Consider the following 23620-nt stretch of genomic DNA (forward strand, 5'->3'; position numbering starts at 1 on the left):
TCTCCTGCCTCAGCCTCCCGAGTAGCTGGGACTACAGGCACCCGCCACCACGCCCAGCTAATTTTTGTATTTTTAGTAGAGACAGGGTTTCACCGTGTTGGCCAGGATGGTCTCCACCTCTTGACCTCGTGATCCGCCTGCCTTGGCCTCCCAAAATGCTGGGATTACAGGCACGAGCCACCATGCCTGGCCTCCCTCCACTTTTTTGGTACAACTTTATTGATGTAAAATTGAAGTACAATAAAATGCACATTTTGGAAGTGTACAATTTGATCACTTTTCACACGTACACACCTATGTAACTATCACAATCAACATAGCAAGCATTTCCATCATTCTCAATAGTTTCCTTGAGAACTTTGTAATCCATCTCTTCTTTTACTCCATTCCCTAGGCAACCACTGCTGTGCTTTCTATCATTATAGATTACTTTGTCTTTTCTAGAATTCTATATAAATTGAAATAAACAGTGTATACATTTTTCCTGAATTGTCATTCAGCATAATATTTTAGATCTATTCGTGTTGTTTCACATATCGGTGGTTCATTCCTTTTAATTGCTGAGTTATGTTCTTTTCTATGGATATACAAAAATTTGATTATCCATTTACTTCTTGTTGGATGTTTGGATTATTTCCAGTTTGGGATTGTTACAAATAAAGCTGTGATGAACATTCATGCAAGGTCTTTGTGTGGTCGGGCATCTTTGTTTCTCTTGCATAAATACTTCAGAGTGGAATGCTTGGATGTTATCATAGGTGTGTGTCTAACTTTTTGAGAAACTACAAAATACCTTCCAAACTGGTTCTATCATTTTATATTTCTACTAGCAGTTTGTGAGAGTTTCAGTTGCTCTATATCCCTGTCAGCACTTGGCATGCTCATTCTTTTTACTTGTAGCTAATCTAATGGATGATTAGTGGTATATAATTGTGGCTTTCACTTGCATTCCCTGATGCCTAATGATGAGCATCTTTTCACAGTCTTATTGGCCATCTGTATATCTTCTTTGCTGAAGCATCCGTTTAATATTTTGTCCATTTTAAAAATTAGATTGTTTGGTTTCTTATTATTGAGCTATAAGAGTCCTTTATAAGTTCTCTGGAAAAAGTCCTTGCATATATGTTGCAAATATTTTCTCCCAGTCTGTGGCTTGCATTTTACTTTCTTAATGGTGCCTCATGAAGAACAAAAGTTTTAAATTTTGATCAAGTCCTATTTTCTATTTCTTTTTACATGGTTTATTAGTTTGGTGTCCTATCTAGGAAACCTTTGCCTAATCAAAGTTAGCAAAGATTCTTCTGCTATGCTTTCTTTCAGAAGTTCTGTGATTTTTGGTTTATGTATCACCAATACCAAATTGTCTTGATTTCTGTAGCTTTATAGTAGTAAGTCTTGAAATCAGTTAGGGTAAGTCCTCTGATTTTGCCTTTCTCATTCTCCTTTTCCTCCTACTCCTCCTTTTTCTTAATTCCTCTGATTACTCTAGATCCTTTGCATTATCATATACATTTTAGAATTAGGTTGTCAATTTCTACAAAAAATAAAGGCCTGCTAAACTTTTTATTGGTATCACATAGAGTATGCATTACTATGAGGATATTGCCAGCCTGGGCAACGTAGACCTCGACTCTATTATAAAGAAAAAGAAAAATTAGCTGGGTGTGGTGGTGTGCACCTGTAGTCCCAGCTACTTTGGAGGCTGAGGTAGGAGGATCACTTGATCCCAGGAGTCCAAGGTTGCAGTGAACTGTGATTGTGCCACTGCATTCCAGCCTGGGTGACAGAGTGAGAACTTGTCTCAAAAAAAAAAAAAAAAAAAAAAGGGCTACCTTAACAATGAGTCTTTCATTTTAAGTATGTGATACCTTTCCATTTATTTGGTTCTTTTTCTGGATCTCCTGGGCTCAAGTGATCCTCCTGCCTCAGCCTTCCAAGTAGGTGGGACTACAGGCATGCCACCACGCCTGGCTACTATTTTTGATTTTTAGTAGAGATGAGGTCTGACTATGTTGCTCAGGCTGGTCTTGAACTCCTGGGCTCAAGTGATCCTCCTGATTTGGCCTCCCAAAGTGCTGGCTTTACAGGTATGAGCCAACATGCCTGGCTGGTCTTTAGTTTTCTTCAGCAATGTTTTGTAGTTTTTAATGTGGAGGTCTTGATCATCTTTTTTTTTTTTTGAGACAGTGTCCCACTCAGGCTGAGTGCAGTGACATGATCATGGTTCACTGCAGACTTAACCTCCTGGGCTCAAGTGGTCCTCCCACCTCAGCCTCCCAAGTAGCTGGTACAGGCTTGTGGCACCACACCCAGCTAATTTTTTCATTTCTTTGTAGAGACAAGTTTTCTCCATGTTCCCCAGGCTGGTCTTGAACTCCTGAGCTCAAGTGATCTGCCAGCCTTGGCCTCCCAAAGTGCTAGGATTACGGGTGTGAGCCACCATGCCTGGTCTTATAATTTGAATAGTTTCTATTGATCTATCTTCACCTTCATTTAATCTTTCCTTTGTTATCTCCATTCTGCTATTGAGTGCCTCCAATGAGTTTTTTTTTTTTAATTTCAGATATTGAATTTTTTCATTCTAAAGTTTCCAAACGGTTCCTTTTTTTTAATAGTTTCTATTTCTGTACCAAGAATTTTTGTCTTTTTATTCATTTCAAATGTATTTTCCTTTATCTCATGGAACATAGTTATAATAGCTCCTTTAAGGTCTTTGACAGTTTCAACATTGAGGTTATTTTGGGGTTGGCATGTGTTGATTATTTCTACCTTAAGAATTGGTCACATTTGGCTGGGTGTGGTGGCTCACACCTGTAATCCCAGCACTTTGGGAGGCCAAGATGGGTGGATCATGAGGTCAGGAGATGGAGAACAGCCTGGCTAACATGGTGAAACCCCGTCTCTACTAAAAATACAAAAACAAAATTAGCCGGGCATGGTGGCAGGTGCCTGTAGTCCCAGCTACTCGGGAGGCTGAGGCAGGAGAATGGTGTGAACCCAGGAGGTGGAGCTTGCAGTGAGCCGAGATTGTGCCACTGCACTCCAGCCTGTGCGACAGAGCGAGACTCCGTCTCAAAAAAAAAAAAAAAAAAAAGAAATTGGTCACATTTTCCTGTTTCTTTGGTTGTCAAGTAATTTTGGATTGCATCCTGAACATTGTCAATGTTATAGTGCATAGTTTCTAAGTCCTTTTATAATCCTTAGAAGAATGTTGACGTTTTTGCTTTAGCAGGCAATCAGTGCAGTTAGGCTGTGACTAAGTTCTGATGATCTTCTGTGGGCACTGGTTTAAATTTTATATTAAATTATATGTCTGTGCTGTGCTGCTTTGGGTCTGTCCTGCACATGCATAGTTCAGGGGTTAGTCTGAGACTTATGCAGGTGGTTCATATCTCAGTTAAATTTTGAAGGTCTTTGCTATACTGGTTTGTGTCTGTTCTGTGCATTCTTGACTCAGATGATAGACTGAGCCTAGGGTTCATACACAGAATTAGGGGACTACTTTGTCTAGTTCTTTCCCCTTTGGAATTTCTCTCACTCACCTGCCCCATCTGGTTAACATTTCCCAGTTCTGGCCAGAAAGACATGTTTCTATTGGAATTTTAGCTATGAATAGGCCACTGGGGCCTGCCCTCAGGATAAAGCTGCATCAGAAAAAAAAAATGGGAGAAACTCACCAATCTCCCCCAATACACCTGCTTTTATTTACTTTTACAGTCCTCAAGTAGTTTTTTCCTCCCATGTTTTTGTCCAAGTCTTTAGTTGTAATCAGCAGGAGGGATAGGATATTTTGGGCTCACACTGCCCTGGCAGAACCAGAACTCTACTGACCCATTTATTTTTCATATAGATGCAATTCAAAGACCCAGCAGAGTCCTGCAGGAGAGCCAGCCATGTACTTCACCCAGATTCCATACCCTACTCTGAAAAACATATGTAGGCTTTCTGTATTCTGGTTTTAAAATACGATGTAATAGCAAGCAAGTCATTAAAAGCAAGGAAATCCTTTATCAATGACAAAGATTGGAACATTAAGTTTTATTTTACTTTTTTCTAGGTGCGAACCTTTAATTTGGAGGGTAGAGGAGAACTATATAACCATTTATTCCTATACAATTCTTTCTTTGTGGCTAAGAAAATAACATTCTCTATACATATGTATATTGCCTGAAAGGTAGTGTAAAAGTGCCTTTTGTTTCCTTGTGAGTCATTTTGTTGGGTTTCAGAACTGTCACTTTTAGTTATTTACCTTACCATAATATCTCTGACTATAATATAAATACAATATATAATTATGCTTTTGAAAAGGGTTTTTTACTTCTTGGCCCACAGTGGTTATTCTGGAGCTATTATAGCCTATCTGTTAAACATAAGGACTAGCAGCGTGGAACCCAAAGTTGATTCAGAGAATTATTTTAATTTGAAGACGGTTGCCCAGGTAAAAACAGCTGCTTTGGAATCATTACAGCTGAAGTGGTCAATGAATAATTTACTTTTATATTTAACTATAACAGATGAATATTTCAGGGATACCAAAGTAGGAAGTATTTCTTATCACTAGTTTATCTTGCTGTTATATTTTAAAGGGAATACTATAAATAGATACTAGGATATAAAGTTGCAGAGTTTCTTTGGGAGACATTGATTAACGGTGGGCAAAATCAAAATGATCAGAATATGAATTTAGTTTTGTAAACAGCCCTAAAATATATTTATTTATCAAAATCTTATGCAAAATGTATTATGCCTTTGAACTTGGGCAGGGAGTCTTGCAAGAGCAACTTTTTCCCATGAGATTTTCTTTTAAAATTTATATTCTTTACTTAAGAAGAGGTTGTTCCCACATTGTTGGCATTGTAGTAGGTTCTGGCATTTTATTTTGAACATGGTACCTAGACAGAACCAGGAAATGCAAAGATCTAAATTTTTAAGACTAAGGGGAACTTTTATTTTTCAATTGAAAATAACCTTTTGTTATTACAAACACATTATATGTGTATTGTAGAAAGTACAAATAACATAAGCTATGTATATATATGTAAGCTTATACATACATACATATATGTAAGCAAGAATATAAACTCCTTTTTATTTTCCAGGGATGATTCCTGCCACCTCTTTACTGTCTGTTCTCCCATATCCCTTTCCTTTTTTTTTTTTTTTTTGAGATGGAGTCTCGCTTTGTTGCCCAGGCTGGAGTGCAGTGGTGCAATCTTGGCTCACTTCAAGCTCCGCCTCCCGGGTTCACACCATTCTCCTGCCTCAGCCTCTCCGAGTAGCTGGGACTACAGGCGCCCGCCACCACGCCTGGCTAACTTTTTGTATTTTTAGTAGAGACGGGGTTTCACTGTGGTCTCGATCTCCTGACCTCGTGATCCGCCCGCCTCGGCCTCCCAAAGTGCTGGGATTGCAAGCATGAGCCACCGCGCCCGGCCATCCCTTTCCAATTATGCATATATGTATTTTTTCTGAGAATAAGGTCACACTTCACTAGCTATTTTGCTACTTGCTTTTTTTTTTTTTTTTTTTTTTGGAGACAGAGCCTTGCTCTGTCCCCCAGGCTGGAGTACAGTGGTGCGATCTTGGCTTACTGCAACCTCCACCTCCTGGGGTTCAAGCGATTCTCCTGCCTCTGCCTCCGGAGTAGCTGGGACTACAGGTGTACAACAACACATCCAGCTAATTTATGTATTTTTAGTGGAGACGGGGTTTCACCATGTTGGCCAGGCTGGTCTTGAACTCCTGACCTCAAATGATCCACCCACCTCGGCCTCCCAAAGTGCTGGGATTACAGGTGTGAGCCACCGTGCCCGAATTTTCCCGCTTGATTTTTAAAGTTAAGAATATCTGCTATTTAAATGCATTTCTGTCTTAACTAATATCCAGTCTATGATCACATTTTCTCCCAATTGTTTAGAGGAGCTTTTAGAAACAAATTTAAAATTCTAAATTAAAAAAAATTCATCCAAAAATTAAATATCAAGCTTTGATAACTAAGGATGTTATTTTAAATATTCATTTGATTTGATTTGGGGATTTATTTCATGGGAGGTCTTTGGCAGGCCTAAAAGTTAGTATTGATAATCACATGGTCAATCTGTCACATAGATTGATTCTGATCATGGCTATAGAGTTACCAAAATCACAAATGAACTGCTTGGGTTCTGGTGAATCCAGGGACTGAAAGGAGCCATTCTGTCCGTAAGTTTCTAATAGAAATGAAAAAATATATAATGAGAGGAAGGTAACAACATTTGTATTTGTAGCATTTTACTTTCTTTCGAATACCTCATGCAACATGTGAATAGGGTTCACCTTGGGAGCAAGTTAGGACCTTTGGAAAGGGCCTAGGTAATTGCTGGCCATTAGAGTGGATCCCATAAATGAGTTTTGAGTTTTGTCCTCCAAATAATATCCCATGTTAGCCAAGAGTTACAGTTCTTCCAAAAGAGCCACAACTAGTTCAAGAGAGAAAGATTCTTTTTCCAGTAACTCATCAATTGACATTTAGAGGAAAGGATTTAGGAGGCTAAAAATATGGCTCATTGCCTAAGACACACAAATTTCACTGTTAAGAAACAAATTTCTGGAAGAACTATTAGATTCAGATAAATGTACCTAATTTTCCTTTTGCCTCCCTACTTAAGTTTTTAAATATAAAAGTAATCTAAACCTATACATTACATAAAATTTAACAAATATACAGAAAATGCAAATCACCATTTACTTTCCTAATCAAACAATCATTAGCATTTTGCTCTGGTTTCTCTAAGTATTTTTTCTATGCATATGCCATAGTTACTATCTCATATATATATATGAGATTTAAATATTTATATATATATGCTTACACATAAGTACATACCATATGTCCATATGTATGTACATATATGTAAGCATATATGTACACTTACTTATACATACACACGTATAATTCCTTATATATGCCACATGTACTGTATGTACATAAACGTATATGCTTGCATTAGTCAAGGATTTTCTCAGATTACTATAGTCTTTCTAATCAGTATTTTGTAGTTGTTACATCCTATTTTATTGCAGTATTCAATGATTTATCCATTCCTCTCTCGATAGAAATTTTTCTCGTTTCTATTTAGGACCCAGTGTCTACTGGCCCACCCACTGACTGGGACTGAGATGCTCCGTGGAGGCTTCTTCCTTCTCTTCCCCACCCATTCTCAGGGCATATCTCCAGGATCCACATTCTGGAACATTCCCTTGAGGGGCCTGATCTCAGGGGTCAAGCTTTGTTTTGGCTCTCTTGCTTGGCCCTACCCCGATGTACTTGACATCTTGAACTTTTTCTTCTTGTAAGTCTGCCTTGCCAGGAATTTGGACTTAAAATCTCCTTTCTTCTCTGCTTCTTTCCAATCCTGTCTGCCTCTTCCCGGCTAGTCCTGGGTTTATAGATCTGTGCTTGAGCCAGAGTGCTAGGCCTTAGCTCACCATTGGATGCAAGGAAAAGGTCACTAAATCTCTAGTTTCTGCCTATAAATAACACTGGGATGAACTTTTTTGGATAAGATTTCCCCCCCATATTAAGGATTATTTTCTTAGAATAGAATCCGAGAAATGGAACTACTGAATGTGATTATTTTTAAGACTGTTAATATTTATTGTTGAATGAATGTAGCTAATATTTATTAACCTTTTCTGAGACATTATCTCATTTAATTCTCACAACAGTCCTATACATGTTCCTATTATGGATAAGGAAATAGAGGGCTGGACATGGTAGCTAACGTGTGTAATCCCAGCACTTTGGGAGGCAAAGATGGGAGGATTGCTTGAGTCCAGGAGTTCAAGACACCAGTCTGGGCAACATAAAAAGACATAAATAAACAAATAAAAAATTAGCCAGGTGTGATGGTGCAAACCTGTGGTCCTGGCAACCGAGGAGGCTGAGGTGGAAGGATTGCTTGGGCCCAGGAGGTCAAGGCTGCAGTGAGCCATGATCATGTCACTGCACTTCAACCTAGGTGACAGAGTGGGATCCTGTCTCAAAAAAAAAAAAAAGAAAAAGAAAAATGGGGGTTTGTGTAACACTGCAATTCATTTTTTTGGGCTGTCATCATTTTTCATTATATTTTAAAAGGTATCAATAGAACTTTGTTAATGTGTTTATTTTTGGGGGAGCAGAGAGTATGGTAACAGGGAAGTTTGGTTAAATAATTTTCTTTCTTTTTTTTTTTTTTTTTTTTTGAGACGGAGTCTCGCTCTGTTGCCCAGGCTGGAGTGCAGTGGCGCAATCTCGGCTCACTGCAAGCTCCGCCTCCCGGGTTCACGCCATTCTCCTGCCTCAGCCTCTCTGAGTAGCTGGGACTACAGGCGCCCGCCACCACGCCTGGCTAATTTTTTGTATTTTTAGTAGAGATGGGGTTTCACCTTGGTCTCGATCTCCTGACCTCGTGATCCGCCCACCTTGGCCTCCCAAAATGCTGGGATTACAAGCGTGAGCCACCACACCCAGCCAATTTTCTTTCTTTTAAAAGATAGTTGTGATTCTTTTTTTGAGCATTAGTCATACAAAGATTTTCAGATTTTTTTTTTTTTTTGAGACGGAGTCTCGCTCTGTTGCCCAGGCAGCAGTGCAGTGGTGCGATCTTGGCTCACCACAACCTCCGCCTCCTACGGTCAAGCGATTCTCCTGCCTCAGCTTCCCAAGTACTACAGGGACTACAGGTGCGCGCCACTATGCCTGGCTAATTTTTGTATTTTTATTTATTTATTTATTTATTTAAATTTTATCTATTTATTTTTTTTTGAGATAGAGTCTCCCTCTGTTGCCCAGGCTGGAGTGTAGTGGCGTAATCTTGGCTCACTGCAACCTCCACCTCCCAGGTTCAAGCAATTCTCCTGCCTCAGCCTCCCGAGTAGCTGGGATTACAGGAATGTGCCACCACGCCTGGCTAATTTTTTTGTATTTTTAGTAGAGACGGGGTTTCACCATATTGGCCAGGCTGGTCTCGAACTCCTAACCTTGTGATCCTCCCACCTTGGCCTCCCAAAGTGCTGGGATTACAGGCATGAGCCACTGAGCCCAGCCGATTTTTGTATTTTTAATAGAGACGGGGTTTCGCTATGTGGCTAGGCTGGTCTCAAATTCCTGACCTTGTGATCCTCTTGCCTCGGTCTCCCAAAGTGCTGGGATTATAGGTGTGAACCACCACGCCCGGCCGAATTTCAGATTCATAAACAAAATCAGTTTAATACTAAAGGATAAACAGTAGGGCTCATTGTGGACTCATTCATCCAATATTTCAGCACCTACCTGTTCGGTGCTACTGTGTAGCACTGTGTTAGGAGCTGTGTGGATACTGCACTAGAACAAAGCTTTACAAGGGGAGAGGCTCTGCTTTGTTCAGTGCTGCATTTCCAGAGCCAGGATAGTGCTTGGCACGCAGTGAATATTCAGGGAATCATTTCAGAATGAATGAAAATATGGTCATGCACTGTTTTTACCAGTTACAGTGAGTTCAGCTGTGGGTGACAGAAACCCCTAAATTACGATGGCTTAAACTGGATGTAAGTTTGTTTTTCACATGAAATAAATCTAGAAAAAAGCAGTCCTGACTGCCAAGGAAGGTTCCTGATACCACCAGGGCCCAGTTTCCTCCTGTCTTATTGCCCTGGATTTCTTGGCATATAATTTTTACTTCAGGGTCTCAGCTTTCTGTGTGAGCTCCAGCCATCACGTCAACATTTCCAAGGAAAAGAAGAAGAGCATGCATCCTGTTTTTCACAGCACTTCCTGGAGGTTGCACACAACTCTTTTACTTACGTCTCATTGGCCACGACTTAGTTACATTGTCACATCTAGCTGCAGCAAGGTTAAGAAATGTGAACTTTATTATGGGTGGCCATGTGCCCCAAGTAAAATCAGGAGTTCTATTTATCTGGAGGAAATAAATAATGTATTTGGGAACAACTCGCAGCATCTCTTGGTAATGAGCTTAAATCTTAGGAGGTGAAATTATAACACATTAAATTTTAAGTAACCACATAAAACTGTATATTATTGAAATCAAACAAGTAGTACAGGTGATAGGAAGCACAGAGAGAGAAGATCCTTACAAAATTTTGGTTGATTAACTGCAGGAATATAGTGAAGGGCAGCATCACAGTTTAGGGGGTGAACCAGATACACATAGAGGAGTGGGGAGAATTGGAGTCCAGTCCAAAGGCTACAGATGTTTTATATTAGATAGAGGTGGTAAAAATACAAAAAAAATGCACAGTGATTAAGAATAAAATTCAATCTGCTTTTGATCATCAAGAAAAGGTCATAGTAATAGTTTTAAAACCAATATATTTTATTTAAAAAGACTTTTACCACCTTTAAAGAAATCTTTAAAGCCGTGTTACTTAGATTTCCCCCTGCAAGCCTCCTGTGGTTCTGCTGTGTTTAATCGGTGGTTCACCAAGGCTGTAGTTTTCTCTATAAGGCTCTTCTATTCTCTTGCAGGGCACAGAGCACTCAAGGGACTCTTGTGGCCAATGGAGGTTTCCCTTAGAGTTGGGAAACTATAGTGCCCCTGTTCTGTAACTGCTGTCTCAAAAACACGTAGCATAAAAAAGGGAGGAGTGAAAATTTGGTCCACGTATTTAGAGGCTGAATTTCTTTCTCTTAACTTACTAGTTTAAAAATTATATATAGAGTACACATACATTAAATAATTAGAAAATAAAGGTAAACATAAAGAAAAAATAACCTGTAATCTCCAGAGATGGCCTCTGTTAATATTTTGATGTAAGCTCTTCCAGACCTTTTAGTGCCTTTTTATAAATACATTCACTTAAACATTGATTTAAAAAATACTGTCAAATTACTGTCTTATAATCTGCATTTTAAATTTAACGATCTAGTGTGAACTTTTTTTGACCAATAAATATAATCGCGTCATCATTTCAAATGGCTGCATAATATTTTATTGGGAGGATGTCAAAGACCGATTTCTAGTGGCAGGAAATATGTCTGCAGTACTTCTTTTATCAGGAATTTAGGAGAGCTGCTAACTCACAGGAGCTGAGTGGGAGCAGAAGGCTTGAAACAAGGTCATCAGAAAAGGTTAGTTGCACAGTTGCCCCAGGCTGAGAGACTGAATCTAATACCTGGACAACTGGTTACTCCCAAAGGAGGCTGTCTGGAGATGTGGCTGTCAGCATGGATGGGTATCTCTCATAGCCTGTGGCTCCCCCTGTAAGCCCAGGTGAGGGCCTCTTTAAAAGCAGATGGCTCTGGAGAAATCACCTCAGGCCAGCAGCTGGTGTTCTGTAAACAGCCCTCATCTGCCAGATCCTTGCCTTTTCTCCAGTTGGTGTTAGAGACTAAGAGCTCTGTCAAAGTAGGTGTAGTTTTAAAACTTCTTTAGCTGCTACATCATCCCCCAGTAACCTCACCCCTTCACCCCAGCATTGTTCACATTCTGCTACCGATATTTGATTTACATAGAAAGCAATTACTTCATGAGCTGGGTATGTGCAGTGCTTAAGTCTTCTCACTCAGGAGCCTTTAGAAATAAAACTCAGATTAGGTAACAGCTAGGGCAGGATCATTGAGAACATTTTTTAACAGTGACATAATGACTTTCCTCAGTTATTTTCCCATTGTTTGAAAGGAATCATTATCTCTCTGTGAAACCACATTTGACATTGAGGCTTCAGTGAATTTCTGAAAGGCTGGCCCTTCCATCTGAATGGTAAGAGACTACCTGCCTTCTGATAATGGGCTCTGCACCATCAGGGTGCAGAATGGATGCTGGGTGCTTGCAGGCTGCCCTGATGTTATCCATTAAGGGTACATATCTTACAATGTGTGAACTATATCTGATACAGATTTTGCTCCACAAGAATAAACTTATTCTTATTTGAGGATAAATGACTGCAGGGATCATTGGCTTTTAAGTGTCATAATTTTTTATGTCATTTTGAAAAAAATGGGGGCTGCAGTAAACCACTTAGTATTATATTTCCATTTTCTGGATAATGGATTAGGTGTAATGTTCCAGCAAAAGTGTGTAGACCTACAGAGGGGAGGCTAGAAATAGAACAGGATACAAAATATGTACAACAAAATTTCCCAAGAAAGTCAAGTTAGCTTTCCTCTGATATGACCAAATATTAAAATATAAGGTGAATGCTTAGGAGAAGGGTTCATGATTGATGGGGTACTAAATTTAAAAAAAACCTGATTAAGTTCTTAAGGGACCCTAAAATGGGAATTTGGAAAAGGCAAGGGTAGTCAGAATAGCAGAGATGAGGGCTGGATAGTAAACAGTAACCTGGGGAAGTAATTAAAGATAAAAACAGAAGAATTCAACAGGGGAATGCTGAGATGCGTACTTGAGAAAAAAAAGACGGTAAGAAAGGGACATAACCATGCATATAATCTTTATATAGTGTGGAAATAAGATATTTTAAAATTCTGACTTGGGTTTTCAACTAGGAAAGCAGGAGTTTTATTAGAATTCATAAATTCCGAATAAGAAGAAGAGTCAATTTTACGATTTTTGATAAAGGGGAAATGAAAAGCTGCCTCATGTTTCTAGTGGACAATCTTTTTGAGGTAGGTTTCCTGGAAGATATTCCTCCTGTATGAGTAGCTCTCTCTCTCTCTCTTTTTTTTTTTTTTAGGTGAACTAAGGTCAAAACCACTGGCCATTGGGCTAGCTGTCCAAGGATGCTGGTGTTCAGAGAAACAAAATACTCTGAGAAGCAAATGGGGAAATAGAGAACCACAAAACACTTTGGGGAAGGTCACACTGGCAAATATTGGCATAGCAAATTGCTTCATAATGTAGGTATTGCTGAAGAATTCAGTGACCCCAGGGTAAGTTGTGGATTGATTGGCAGGCGTCCAGTGAATAGCTTGTTTTAGGGTTATACATTTGATGTTGTCACTTTATATTTTTCTCAGCCTCCATTTCTATACCTGTAAAATAATGGCTTTGGAGCAGATGATCATGATTTTAGCAAAGACTGAGGAGTGGCTAGAGCTGTGCTGTTGGGGGTGTAGAGTGTTATTATCTAAGACAATAATGGACCAATCATCCAGATAGAGCTAGCTAGGAGTATAAAAATCTACAGGAGTCTTGAAGCTTAAGTGGTTATGGGTCAATGGTGGAAGAGGGAACTTCTAGCACATGGTCTTTGAACATAGTCAAATGGTCAATGCTTTGGTATTTTGCTTTTAAGGCCTTCTTTCTGCCTGGCTCCGGACCTGAGCCTTGTCAGTCTTATAGCAGCCATGTCTGGGAGCAGTTGTTAAACACAGATGTATTTGTGAGAAGTTTGCAAGTATCAAAAAAACAGTGGTGACAACTTAAGCAAAATCGGGGAACTTATTATTAGGAGACAGGAGTGGCTTGGGACCTTGGGAACCAACTAGAACCAAAGACTGGAAGCCTGTTGGAACTTTCCATCTCTAGTCTTGGTTCCTGTCTGTGTCTCTGCCAGATCTGTTAGGCATAACCTTATTCTAGTCAGCACTATCAGAACACAGTTGGAATACAGTATCCAAGCCCGGTCTTCACATCCTGAAGGGAAACATGAAGGCCGTTTAAAGGAGAGCCATAGAATGACTAAAACCTAAAAAAGAAAAAAAAAATTACGTCAGAGAGGAGATGCTAGAGGGCTGGAGATAATTCATTGAGAAAAATCTGCTATTGGTGCATAAAATGGTCTTAATTAGATGATGGATTATTAGTGTAAGAAGATGATGGCCAACTGTTCTTTGTTTTCACTAAGGATACACCAAGAGGGAAGAGGTATTTGTGCACAGCAAAAGGGAGTCAGGCTAGATGAAAGTAAAGAGGTGATGGCAGTGGTGACTGTGGCATTATGATGGCTTTCAGGAGAAAGCTGAGGCCTCTCCTGCAACCACTTGACAGACAGGTAACTTATGTCTCTCTGGAATGATGTCCACTCTGTCTTCAGGCAGGAGGATGGCCTAGAAGGGCCTGTCAACCCTTCTTAATTTTAGGGGCAGGTATTTGGTTGGGTCATAGCAGCTCTTAATTTTTTCTGGTGAAGCAGTGTTTGAAGGGGCTTCTTAGGCTCTTTGGTGTTTTCTCAGGCTTATATTGTACTATATTGTACCATTAAGTAACTTTCTACCTTTCTGGCCACTCATCTCAGGTTTCAGTGTTTAGCTGACAAAGTGCATTCATGTTTTATTTGCAGGTTTGGAACATATTTGTTGCTGGTTATTTAGAAAATTATTAAATATGATGTTCATGTTGTTTTTTGCTTTCAAGGCATCCAGTGGCTATTTGAGAGAAATGAGACTGAAATGCTTATTTATTTTGCTTTCAATTGCATGATTTGACTTTCAAATAAAAATAATTAACATATCCCCTCCAATTACAAAAGAAAAGTAATTAATCCCTCCTCCTCCTCCTTAATTGCTTTAAACTCAACATTTATCTCATTTAGGTACATGTGACTCAAGTATTGAAAGCTGCTCAGCTCATAATGTGAGGAGGGAGGGAAGAGTAACATTTTGTAATGAAATCCTCAAAAGTAGCTCTAAATGTTGCTGCCTTATGTCTTAAATGACATACTTCATATGATAGAAAAAAGCCAGTGAAAAGTTTGATCTAGTATTTATCAGGTAAAAATGGCTTCAGAAGTTTCCCAGCTAAATATACTATGGCAGAAAAATTATAATGAAAGAGCAGAAGTGTTGCTATGGGTGTTTATTCCCTAGAAAGCCATTAGAATAAAAGTCATCCTCACTTTTTGCTGGCCTCTCTCTGGTGCATTAATGTCACTCTCAAGTTCCTCTCTGAGATGGTGGTGTTTCTGACCAGCCAGAAGTAGTTTTAGTGATGAACAGATTATTTTCTGAAAAAAATGAAGTTGTTACTAAAAATAAGCCCTCTGAATAAAAGAAACTATTTGTATCTGATAATGACACACACATTTTGACACCTATACACTGTTTTGCTTCCAGATAGATGTCCATTTAAGTCACCCTATAATGCCTTCCCCCACATACTACTGATTTTCCCATTATATTTCCTAATGATGGAAATTTCATATCTAAAGTTATTATGGCCCCAATTGTTATACTCAGTATGGTTTTATTTTTATATATTAGGTTTGGGTGAAATTATAAAGAATTTGGGTTCAGAAGTGTGCTAGCCTTCTGCAGTACCCATCACTCAGGTGAGAGGTACCTTTGGAGAGGGTGTGCTGCCTAAAGCCACACGCCACTGAGTAAGATGACAGTGGACAGGTGAGGCTCGAGGGGCCTGGGCTGCTGGGAAGGGCTTGTGCATCCAGGAGCCAGGTGGGTGTGGTGGGAATGGGAAGGGGGAGTAGAGGTGTCTCCTCCGTGAGGGCGGGCAGGCAGTGAAAGGCCAGAAAAACGCCCAGAGAGCACAAGTCAGACCTTCTTTTTTGGAGGAACCACTGAGATGATTGTTGGGGACCTGACTGCATACAGAGCTGTGTCTACCCTATGAACCTTCACTTCAACTGACCCTGAAGTCCTTTAGAAATGTTGGCACTCTCATTAGACGGGCCGTTTCATCCTGATTTCACATTCTCCCCATGTGTTAGTCTTGAAACCATTATGTTTCTCCTGTTTTTCTTATGAAAACGTTCCTTGACTGGACAATGTTGTTTTAGCCAATAGCCCAAGGCAAAAGCTGAGTGCCAGGCTTTCTGTTTATCCAGCCTTGCAACCCTCGGGTGCAGGCAACGCTCTCCCTCTCCCTTACTGTGTTAGTCTGCTTTCAGTTAGATGCCTTCCCAAATCTAAGAGTAAAGGTCTTTGGATAGCAACACCAGTTGTATGTGAAGCAACTGGATAGGGTTATGAATCCTCATGTGGCTCTTCCACATTCAGTGAGAGAAAAGCATGCAGGTTCACTTGGACAAAGCTGGCTCACCACTTTACAGTTTAGATGGCATTTATTCCCTGAATTGGTTAAAAGTAGAAGTCTCTAAGACGATTAATCTACTCTGCAGAGATTTTTACACCAAATAGAAATGCACCCTTTTTTGGTCTTTCTCTTAACAGAGAAAATGAGACAGCTGTCACCTGGCCATTGAAAAGACATAACTTTTCATTAAAGTTGTCTGGTTATATACATTGCCCAAGTTCTCCCAAGTCCTACCACTGAACCATGTCTGCAATGGTCATGTTCCTTGTCAGCTCGGGGGGCTTTGAGCCTTGAGGATACAGAGTAGGAACGGGAGTGGGTGTGTGGGTGAAGATGACTGGAACTTTAATCTCTTCCTGAGGTCTGTTTTTGAATTTGCCAAAGATAGAGGACAAAGCTTTCAGAGTGAGAACAGTGGTGGAGGGAAAGAGCATCTTTTTAAAGAGGTGTTGAGATGATGGGGTCAGATGGCTTCAGGAAGGCCAAGGACTTGTTGCTAAAGGTAGGGGCAGTGTCATCGGGGCCACTTGTGGGTGGATGAGGAGTGAGCCAGCCAGCCCAGGGATAAAAGCAACATGAATTAATGAGGCTTCTGAGAATCCTCAGCAATTGGACTGACCCCTGCTGCCTGGCTTCCCAGAGTGGGTTCCGAGCACAGTGTGGCCTCACATTCTAAGTAGCTGACAGCAGGAGGTCCTGATATGGAGTAGTGGAGGAAGGGTTTGCCAGAAGAGGAGCCTGGGAAAGTCTCAATCCCCAGGCTTTGGAATAAGTAGAAGAAAGCCTTACTACCCTAAATAGTGACAGCTGGAAATCACGAGGGAGCATTCTGTTTGGGAGTCATGACCTTTCCCGTCACATTTCTGCATTCTGGCAGGCTGTTGGAGAGATCTGTGTGACAGCCTCACCTTTCAGCACGCCTCAGTCACACCAGGGAGACAGCAGGAGTGAGGAGGAAGGAGAGAGAAGAGAGCTTGTGCCTGCTTCCTAAACAGTTCCTTCTCTCTGGGTCAGGACCAGGTTACAGAGGTCACCAGTCATGTGGTAACATCCTGATGATAAGGTGGAAAGTCTCTCCTCTACTCCCTTGAGTGTGGTATTTGCATGGGCCATTAAAGAAGGGATGTTGATCTCGCCTGGGCCATGATCCACACACGCATCTCAGCCCCCTGCCAACCCCCTCAGCAAAGGCACCCGGCTTAGAATCTAGACATTCACAGTGGGGAACTCTTGATTTTTAATTATGCAGGAAACCACTTTATCTTTTTAAAATGAGAAATGACTTAGGAGAAGCAGACACAATCGTGTCTTTTCAGGATTGTTTAGGAGATTTGGAGGTAGAAATATGATGGATTGGATTTGAATTCACTTAGTGCTGACTAAGATAAATTGTCACTAAAATCATAAGGCTGCATATTTTCACAGTCAAGCCCATTTCACTTTTAAAACTAGCTACTCTCTATAGGCTTCTTGTCAGCAACAGGGAAGGAATGGGATAATAATTATCAGATTAGAAGAACACCATTAAAATCACTAAGGTGGTCTGTTTGCCTGGTTGAAATATTTGGTTAGGCGGCTCATCTCATTGCTTCCTGCGGTTGCAGCAAGAAGTGTGAGGAAATATCCCTGAGGCCACCATTAGAATGAAACTTATGCATTCCTGTCATAGCAAGCACCATGATGTTCCACAATAAATTGAAAGCAATTGTCTGTTCACATCATTACAAATAAAAAACATTTCTGATTCATCTTAATAATACCCAGATAAAAACAATGAACTTGCTCTGGGCAAAATTTTCCTAAAGATTATATACTCATAATTACTTATATATATGGGTAACCTTTGAAATAATACACACGAAACTGGTAACTTTGAATGTCTCTGAAGGGAATCTGGATGATTAGGAGAGTGGGCTATTATTATTTAGATTACAATGTAAAAGCTACTCATTAAAATATTACCTGTTAATATTAAAAACATTCCTTTTAAATATCTTTTTTCTTTATTGAAAAGGGGACACATGCTGGCTGATTTGCTTTTTCTGTTAAGTATGTGATGGACTCATAGTATACATTCACCTGCCTTGGGTTGTAATAAAGACAGATACAAAGACATAGGCATAGACATTCCTGCAAAATCGTAACAGAAAGCAAAATTCATCACGGTAATTGTCCCACCACATCATTGGCTGGAGGCTGATAATGGTTGTTAATTTAAATGTAAATTTAAGATAAACTGTCTTTTATAATTTATCTTATAAATATAGTATCTGTTTAGAGTAGAACATTTAGAAATGCTGATAAACAGAAGAAAAATCACCTATAATCTAACCACTCTGAGATCGTTGTGACTAACCTTTCAAAATATATCCATATATATCTGTATAGGCCCCTTTTCTATGTTAATCTGTTCTATATTTGGCTGTGTCCATGCATGTGCATATGGGATCCTGCCAACTAATTTCCCTCCAAGAGCCAGGCAGATAACATAAACGTGTCAAATCAGCTGGATATAAGGTGAATTGGAGAATGATGAGTATTATGCTAACCTGGAGAGCTTATACTTTGCCTAAAGATATCTCAAAGTTTCAGTAATATGTGGCCAAATACAACAATGTAGGCAGGATTTAGCTTGGGGCCACCAGCTGATTTCACAGGAGGTAACCAAGGTTATTATTTTCTTCTGCATCCTTTCAGAGATATTCTGTGTGAGTGTTATGTGTACATTTTAGATGTGCGCACTCACACAAATTCATTCTCTCCTCACCTTCTGGCTCTTTTTGTTAAGCAAATGATAGCATGCCATTTGCAATTTTACCTCTGAGACTGAGACTGAGTCAAATATTTTGGCTGACAGTTTATTGTACTGTCTGCATTATCACTTATTACCTCCCTCCTGATCATCTTGTAGGTTCTCCTTGGTCCAACTCAGAGAATGTAGGGATTCTTTCCCACTACAGTATGTTTGCATTTCCTTTTAGTGAAAAATCTCTTCCTACTTTAAACCTTATGTAATTCCCTACCCTCTTCTCTTAACTTTAAACCATGTCAATTTCCTTTTACTTTCTTTCCCCGACTTGTTAGTATTTTAATCACCTAACAGTTATGATTATCTTCAGATTCCACTAGCATTTTATTACGCATGCTGCAAGAATCATAATAGATATTAAGTAAGATTGACCCTGAGCTTGACCTGTGGGTCATCCTATTACAGTCAACCACCTTCTCCAAATTGAACGCCATGTCATCGATCATCGTACTTTCTAAAGTCTCTTGCCAATGGTTTTAGCTGTGATGAGCTGCTTTCAGTATCAACCATCTGCTACCAACTCCTATCTAGCAATATAACACATTTAATGAAGAATCTCGTTCAACTAATAAGATTATTAGGCAAGATTCTGTTGACAGTGCACACATTGGCAGCTTTTCTTGAGTGCTTTTTAAAAAAATTGCTTTGGCTGCAGATAAAGTGGCGCTTTTCCCCAAGGTGTGTAGAGTTAACAAAGAATAGTGAAAATAGCAGAGTTTAAATCTTGACTTTATTGATGGATGATCTTGGTAGGCATCTAATTATGGAGCCTTGATTTCTTCATTGTAAAACTGGTCTAATAATATCCATTCCAGTTATGTCACAGGGTTTTTGGAATAATGTTACAAAACGAATGCAAAATCACCTTATCGAATGCTATCTGAAAAGATTCTTTTCCACTTCAGGGCTACTCAACAATCAACTGAGAAAATAGGATAGCAGTGGATTTATATTTACGCTGTTTAAAAACCGCAATTCCCCTCCAAACCTCCCTACTCTTCTTCAACCTTTCCCTTAGTACTCCTTATTCAGCACCTGAGTTTGATTCTGACTTCTTGGAGGCTCTGGTCCAAGGTTCTCTGCTTCAAAAATCTTCACTTTTAGCCTTTCACACCTGCACTGAAGACATTAGGCTCACTTCTTCATTCTGGTGTATATTTCCACCTACGCCCTGCTTCTTTTTTTAAATCTCCTCCCTGAAGTTGCTCCATTGCTCCTTTGTTTTTGAGACAGGGTCTGACTTTTTTGCCCTGGCTGGAGTGCCTTGGCATGATCTCAGCTCAATATAACCTCTGCCTCCTGAGTTTAAACCATCCTCCCACCTCAGCCTCCCAAGTAGCTGGGACTACAGTGAACATCACCACACCTGGCTAATTTTTGTATTTTTTGTAAAGAAGGGGATTTCACCATGTTGCACAGGATTGTCTTGAACTCCTGAGCTCAAACAGTCTGCCTGCCTAGGCCTCACAAAGTGCTGAGATTACAGGTGTGAGCCCTGGCACCCGGCTGCTGGTCCATCTTTTTAGGGTATATTTTTTCTTCTCAGTCGGCTCCTTCTCTCCTACGCGTGTGCCCATGTTTCTTTTTCTAAAATCCTTCCCTTAGTGCAGCTGTTTCTTTAAGGCTACCACTCATCCCATCTCTCTCCTCCACACCACCAGATATCTGCTCCTTCTATTCCCTTCTCACTCACTTTGCCCTTAGTTTCTTGCAGTCACATCCTCCCTCCCCATACTACCCTGAATGGGGTAGCTGAATCTGATGCATTAAAGGTCACTTTCTGATAACTAAATCTACTGATGTTTACTCAGCTCTCATTTTTCTTGAATTTCTTACAACTTTTAACGTAATTAGTAATAAAACATAATTCTGTTTTTATTCCCACCTTCCCAGTCAAGTTTCTCTTTTTCTTGCTCCTCCAATTCAGGTGTTCTTCAAGGTTCTGTCCCCAAATCTTGATGATCTCATCAAGTCTCACATCTTTTGTGGATAATGACCAAATACCCAGGTCATATCCCAACTGTAGTCCCAATTTTGAGGCCTTCCTTACCAATAGCTGGCAGGGTACCTCTACATGAAGGTCATGATGAAGCTGTTCAACCTTAATATTTCAGCTGAACTTACCATCTTCTCCTCAAAGCTGGTCTGTACACTTGATATCCCTATTTCCGTTCAGACAACTTTTCCTGTAAATTGACAATTACTTCTAAATTGCAAAATAAACTGGACCCCAGGACTATAGGCTGTCGAAGAACTGGGTGAAAAGCAAATCAGGAGAACTATTAGAGTAATAGCAATCAGAGTGAAATTAACATGAACTACAAGAGAAAGCCAGGCAGGGGAACAGGAAATCAACATCAAGCATTTTGCTTAGGAATCAGATGACCAGTACTGTTCAATATGCCAGTGTTTGTATTTCTAGTCTTCCTTCAAGGCTCCTGCCCATCAGATACGAAGACTGGGCCCTCACTGCAGTTCACTGTTTAAGAACTACTGTATGATAACAATATCTCTTTAGACTATCTAATTCCTTATTCTCAGTTTTTAAATTTATACATTCTCCGTTTTTTTTTTGTCTCACTGTGAAATCTTTTCAACATACAGAGAAGTATAGATGAGATAACAAATACTTCATTATCATCAAACGCTTAACCATTTGGTCATGTTTGCTTCAGCTATTTATAAAACACTTCATCTTGACATAATTTTAAATTTTGAAAAGTTGCAAAAATAATACACGGTTGGCATATGTCCTTCGCCCAGCTTTCTCAAATATTAACACCTTACGTAACCACAGCACAATGATCAAAACGAGGACGTTAATGTTGATACAATTCTTTTAACTAACTGGCAGACCTTACTCATGTGTCACTAATTGTCCCACTAATGTCTTTTTTTCTGGGCCAAGATCCTACCTTGCACCTGGGACAGTTCCTCAAGTCTTCTTTTATTTTTTATGACGGGACATTTTTGAAAAGGACTGGCCTGTGATTTTGTGGAATGTCTCTCAATTTGGATTTGTCTAGTATTTTCTCATGTTTAAATTCAAGTTATGCATTTTTAGCAAGGATACCACAGAAGTGATTTTGTGCCTTTTCCAGTGTATCATATCAGGAAGTACTCAATGTCAACATGTTCCATTACAAAGTGATGTTCACTTTGATCACTTGGCTAAGGTTTCTCCAATGTAAAGTTACTCTTTTCCTCTTTGTAGTTAGTAAGTATTAATAATTTCTCATTCAGAAATACTTTGAGACTATGCAAGTATACTGTTTTTTATTATAATTTTATGTACTAATTTTAATATGCATTCTTGCCTGCAACAACTTTTACTTTGGTGTTTGCCAAAAGGTGATTTTTCTATTTCCATCATGCCTTCTCTCTGATGTATTCATTTAGCCAACTATTTATTTATAGCTTTATGGGCTAATGGAATTTGCTTTATTCTATAAGCTATAACCCATTGCTATCACTATTTTGTTATTTAAGGTGTTCCATATTGGGCTTCTTCACGATGATGCCTGTGTTCTTTCTAGATGCTCTCTCTTTTTTTTTTGAGACAGAGTCTGTCTCTGTCACCTAGGTTAGAGTGCAGTGGCATGATCTCGGCTCACTGCAACCTCCTCCGCCTCCCGGATTCAAGCAATTGTCCTGCCTCAGCCTCCTGAGTAGCTGGGATTACAGGTGCACGCCTCCACACCTGGCTAATTTTTGTATTTTTAGTAGAGACAGGGTTTCACCATGTTGACCAGGCTGGTCTTGAACTCCTGACCTCAAGTGATCGCTCCACCTCGGCCTCCCAAAGTGCTGGGACTACAGGCGTGAGCCACCGCACCTGGCCTTTAATTTTTTTTTAGTACTTACTCCCTGGTACCACTGAAGTTCCAGGCTCATCTTGTACTTTCCCTACTCTACCCCAAAATGTTTCTTTGTTTTTTTGTTTTGTTTTGTTTTTTAATAAACAAAACATCACAAAAATCCTCTGTAACCTGTGAACACTTCTTATTCAAATTATTTTTTGTTTCCCACAGTGGATGTTTTTACTGTCCTGATGTGGGACCTATCAACCCTATATATATTTCCATCCATGACTTCATACATTGATTACATGTCTATGTGTCCATAAATAATACAGTAGGGTTTTTTGCATATTTTATGACTCTAGGTAAATGAAATATTATAAATACATGTAACTAGACTTTTTAAACAAATTAGTGTCAGTATGTGTGGCTCAAAAGCTCATTCATTTTAACTGCTGTATCACGTACCATTGTAAGATTAAAATAAATGTATTTTTTTTATCACTTCATAAACATTTTGATTGCACCCAATTTTTGCCCTTATAAACATGTTCTTGTAGGCTATCTCCTGAACTATTATGTTACAGTTTCATTGGGTTATATACTTAGAAGTATAATTACTAGGCCTTAGGGTATGCATGTATGTCTTCAATTTCATTAGATCTTGTCTCCAAAATGGTTTTTTAATTTGTACTCCTACCAGTGATATGTGAGAGTCCCTGTGTCTACATAGTTTCCCTTGGTATTGTCAGTCATTTAAAATTTTTGCCAAAGTGGTAGGAGTGAAATGGTATTTGTTGTTTTTATCTGCATTTCCTTAATTATTGGTGAAGCTGAGCATCTTTCATCCTTTGTGGCCATTTCTCTTCTGTAAGCTGTTCATAATCTTTTGCCCATTTTTCTGTTGGATTATTGTCCTCTTGTTGATTTGTAGTTTTTCATGAGTTCCAGCTACTGGCATTTTGTTATCTGTGATGCAAGTATTGTCTCTCAGTCAATTGCTTGTCTTCTAACATTGCTTGAAATGTCTTTTCATCATTTTAACTTCAATTCGGTCTTCCAAGTGGGTTTGCTAATAGGACATATTAATAAAGTGGCTT

Source organism: Nomascus leucogenys, chromosome 1a (assembly GCF_006542625.1).
Source record: "Nomascus leucogenys isolate Asia chromosome 1a, Asia_NLE_v1, whole genome shotgun sequence".
NCBI classification, from domain to species: Eukaryota; Metazoa; Chordata; class Mammalia; order Primates; family Hylobatidae; genus Nomascus; species Nomascus leucogenys.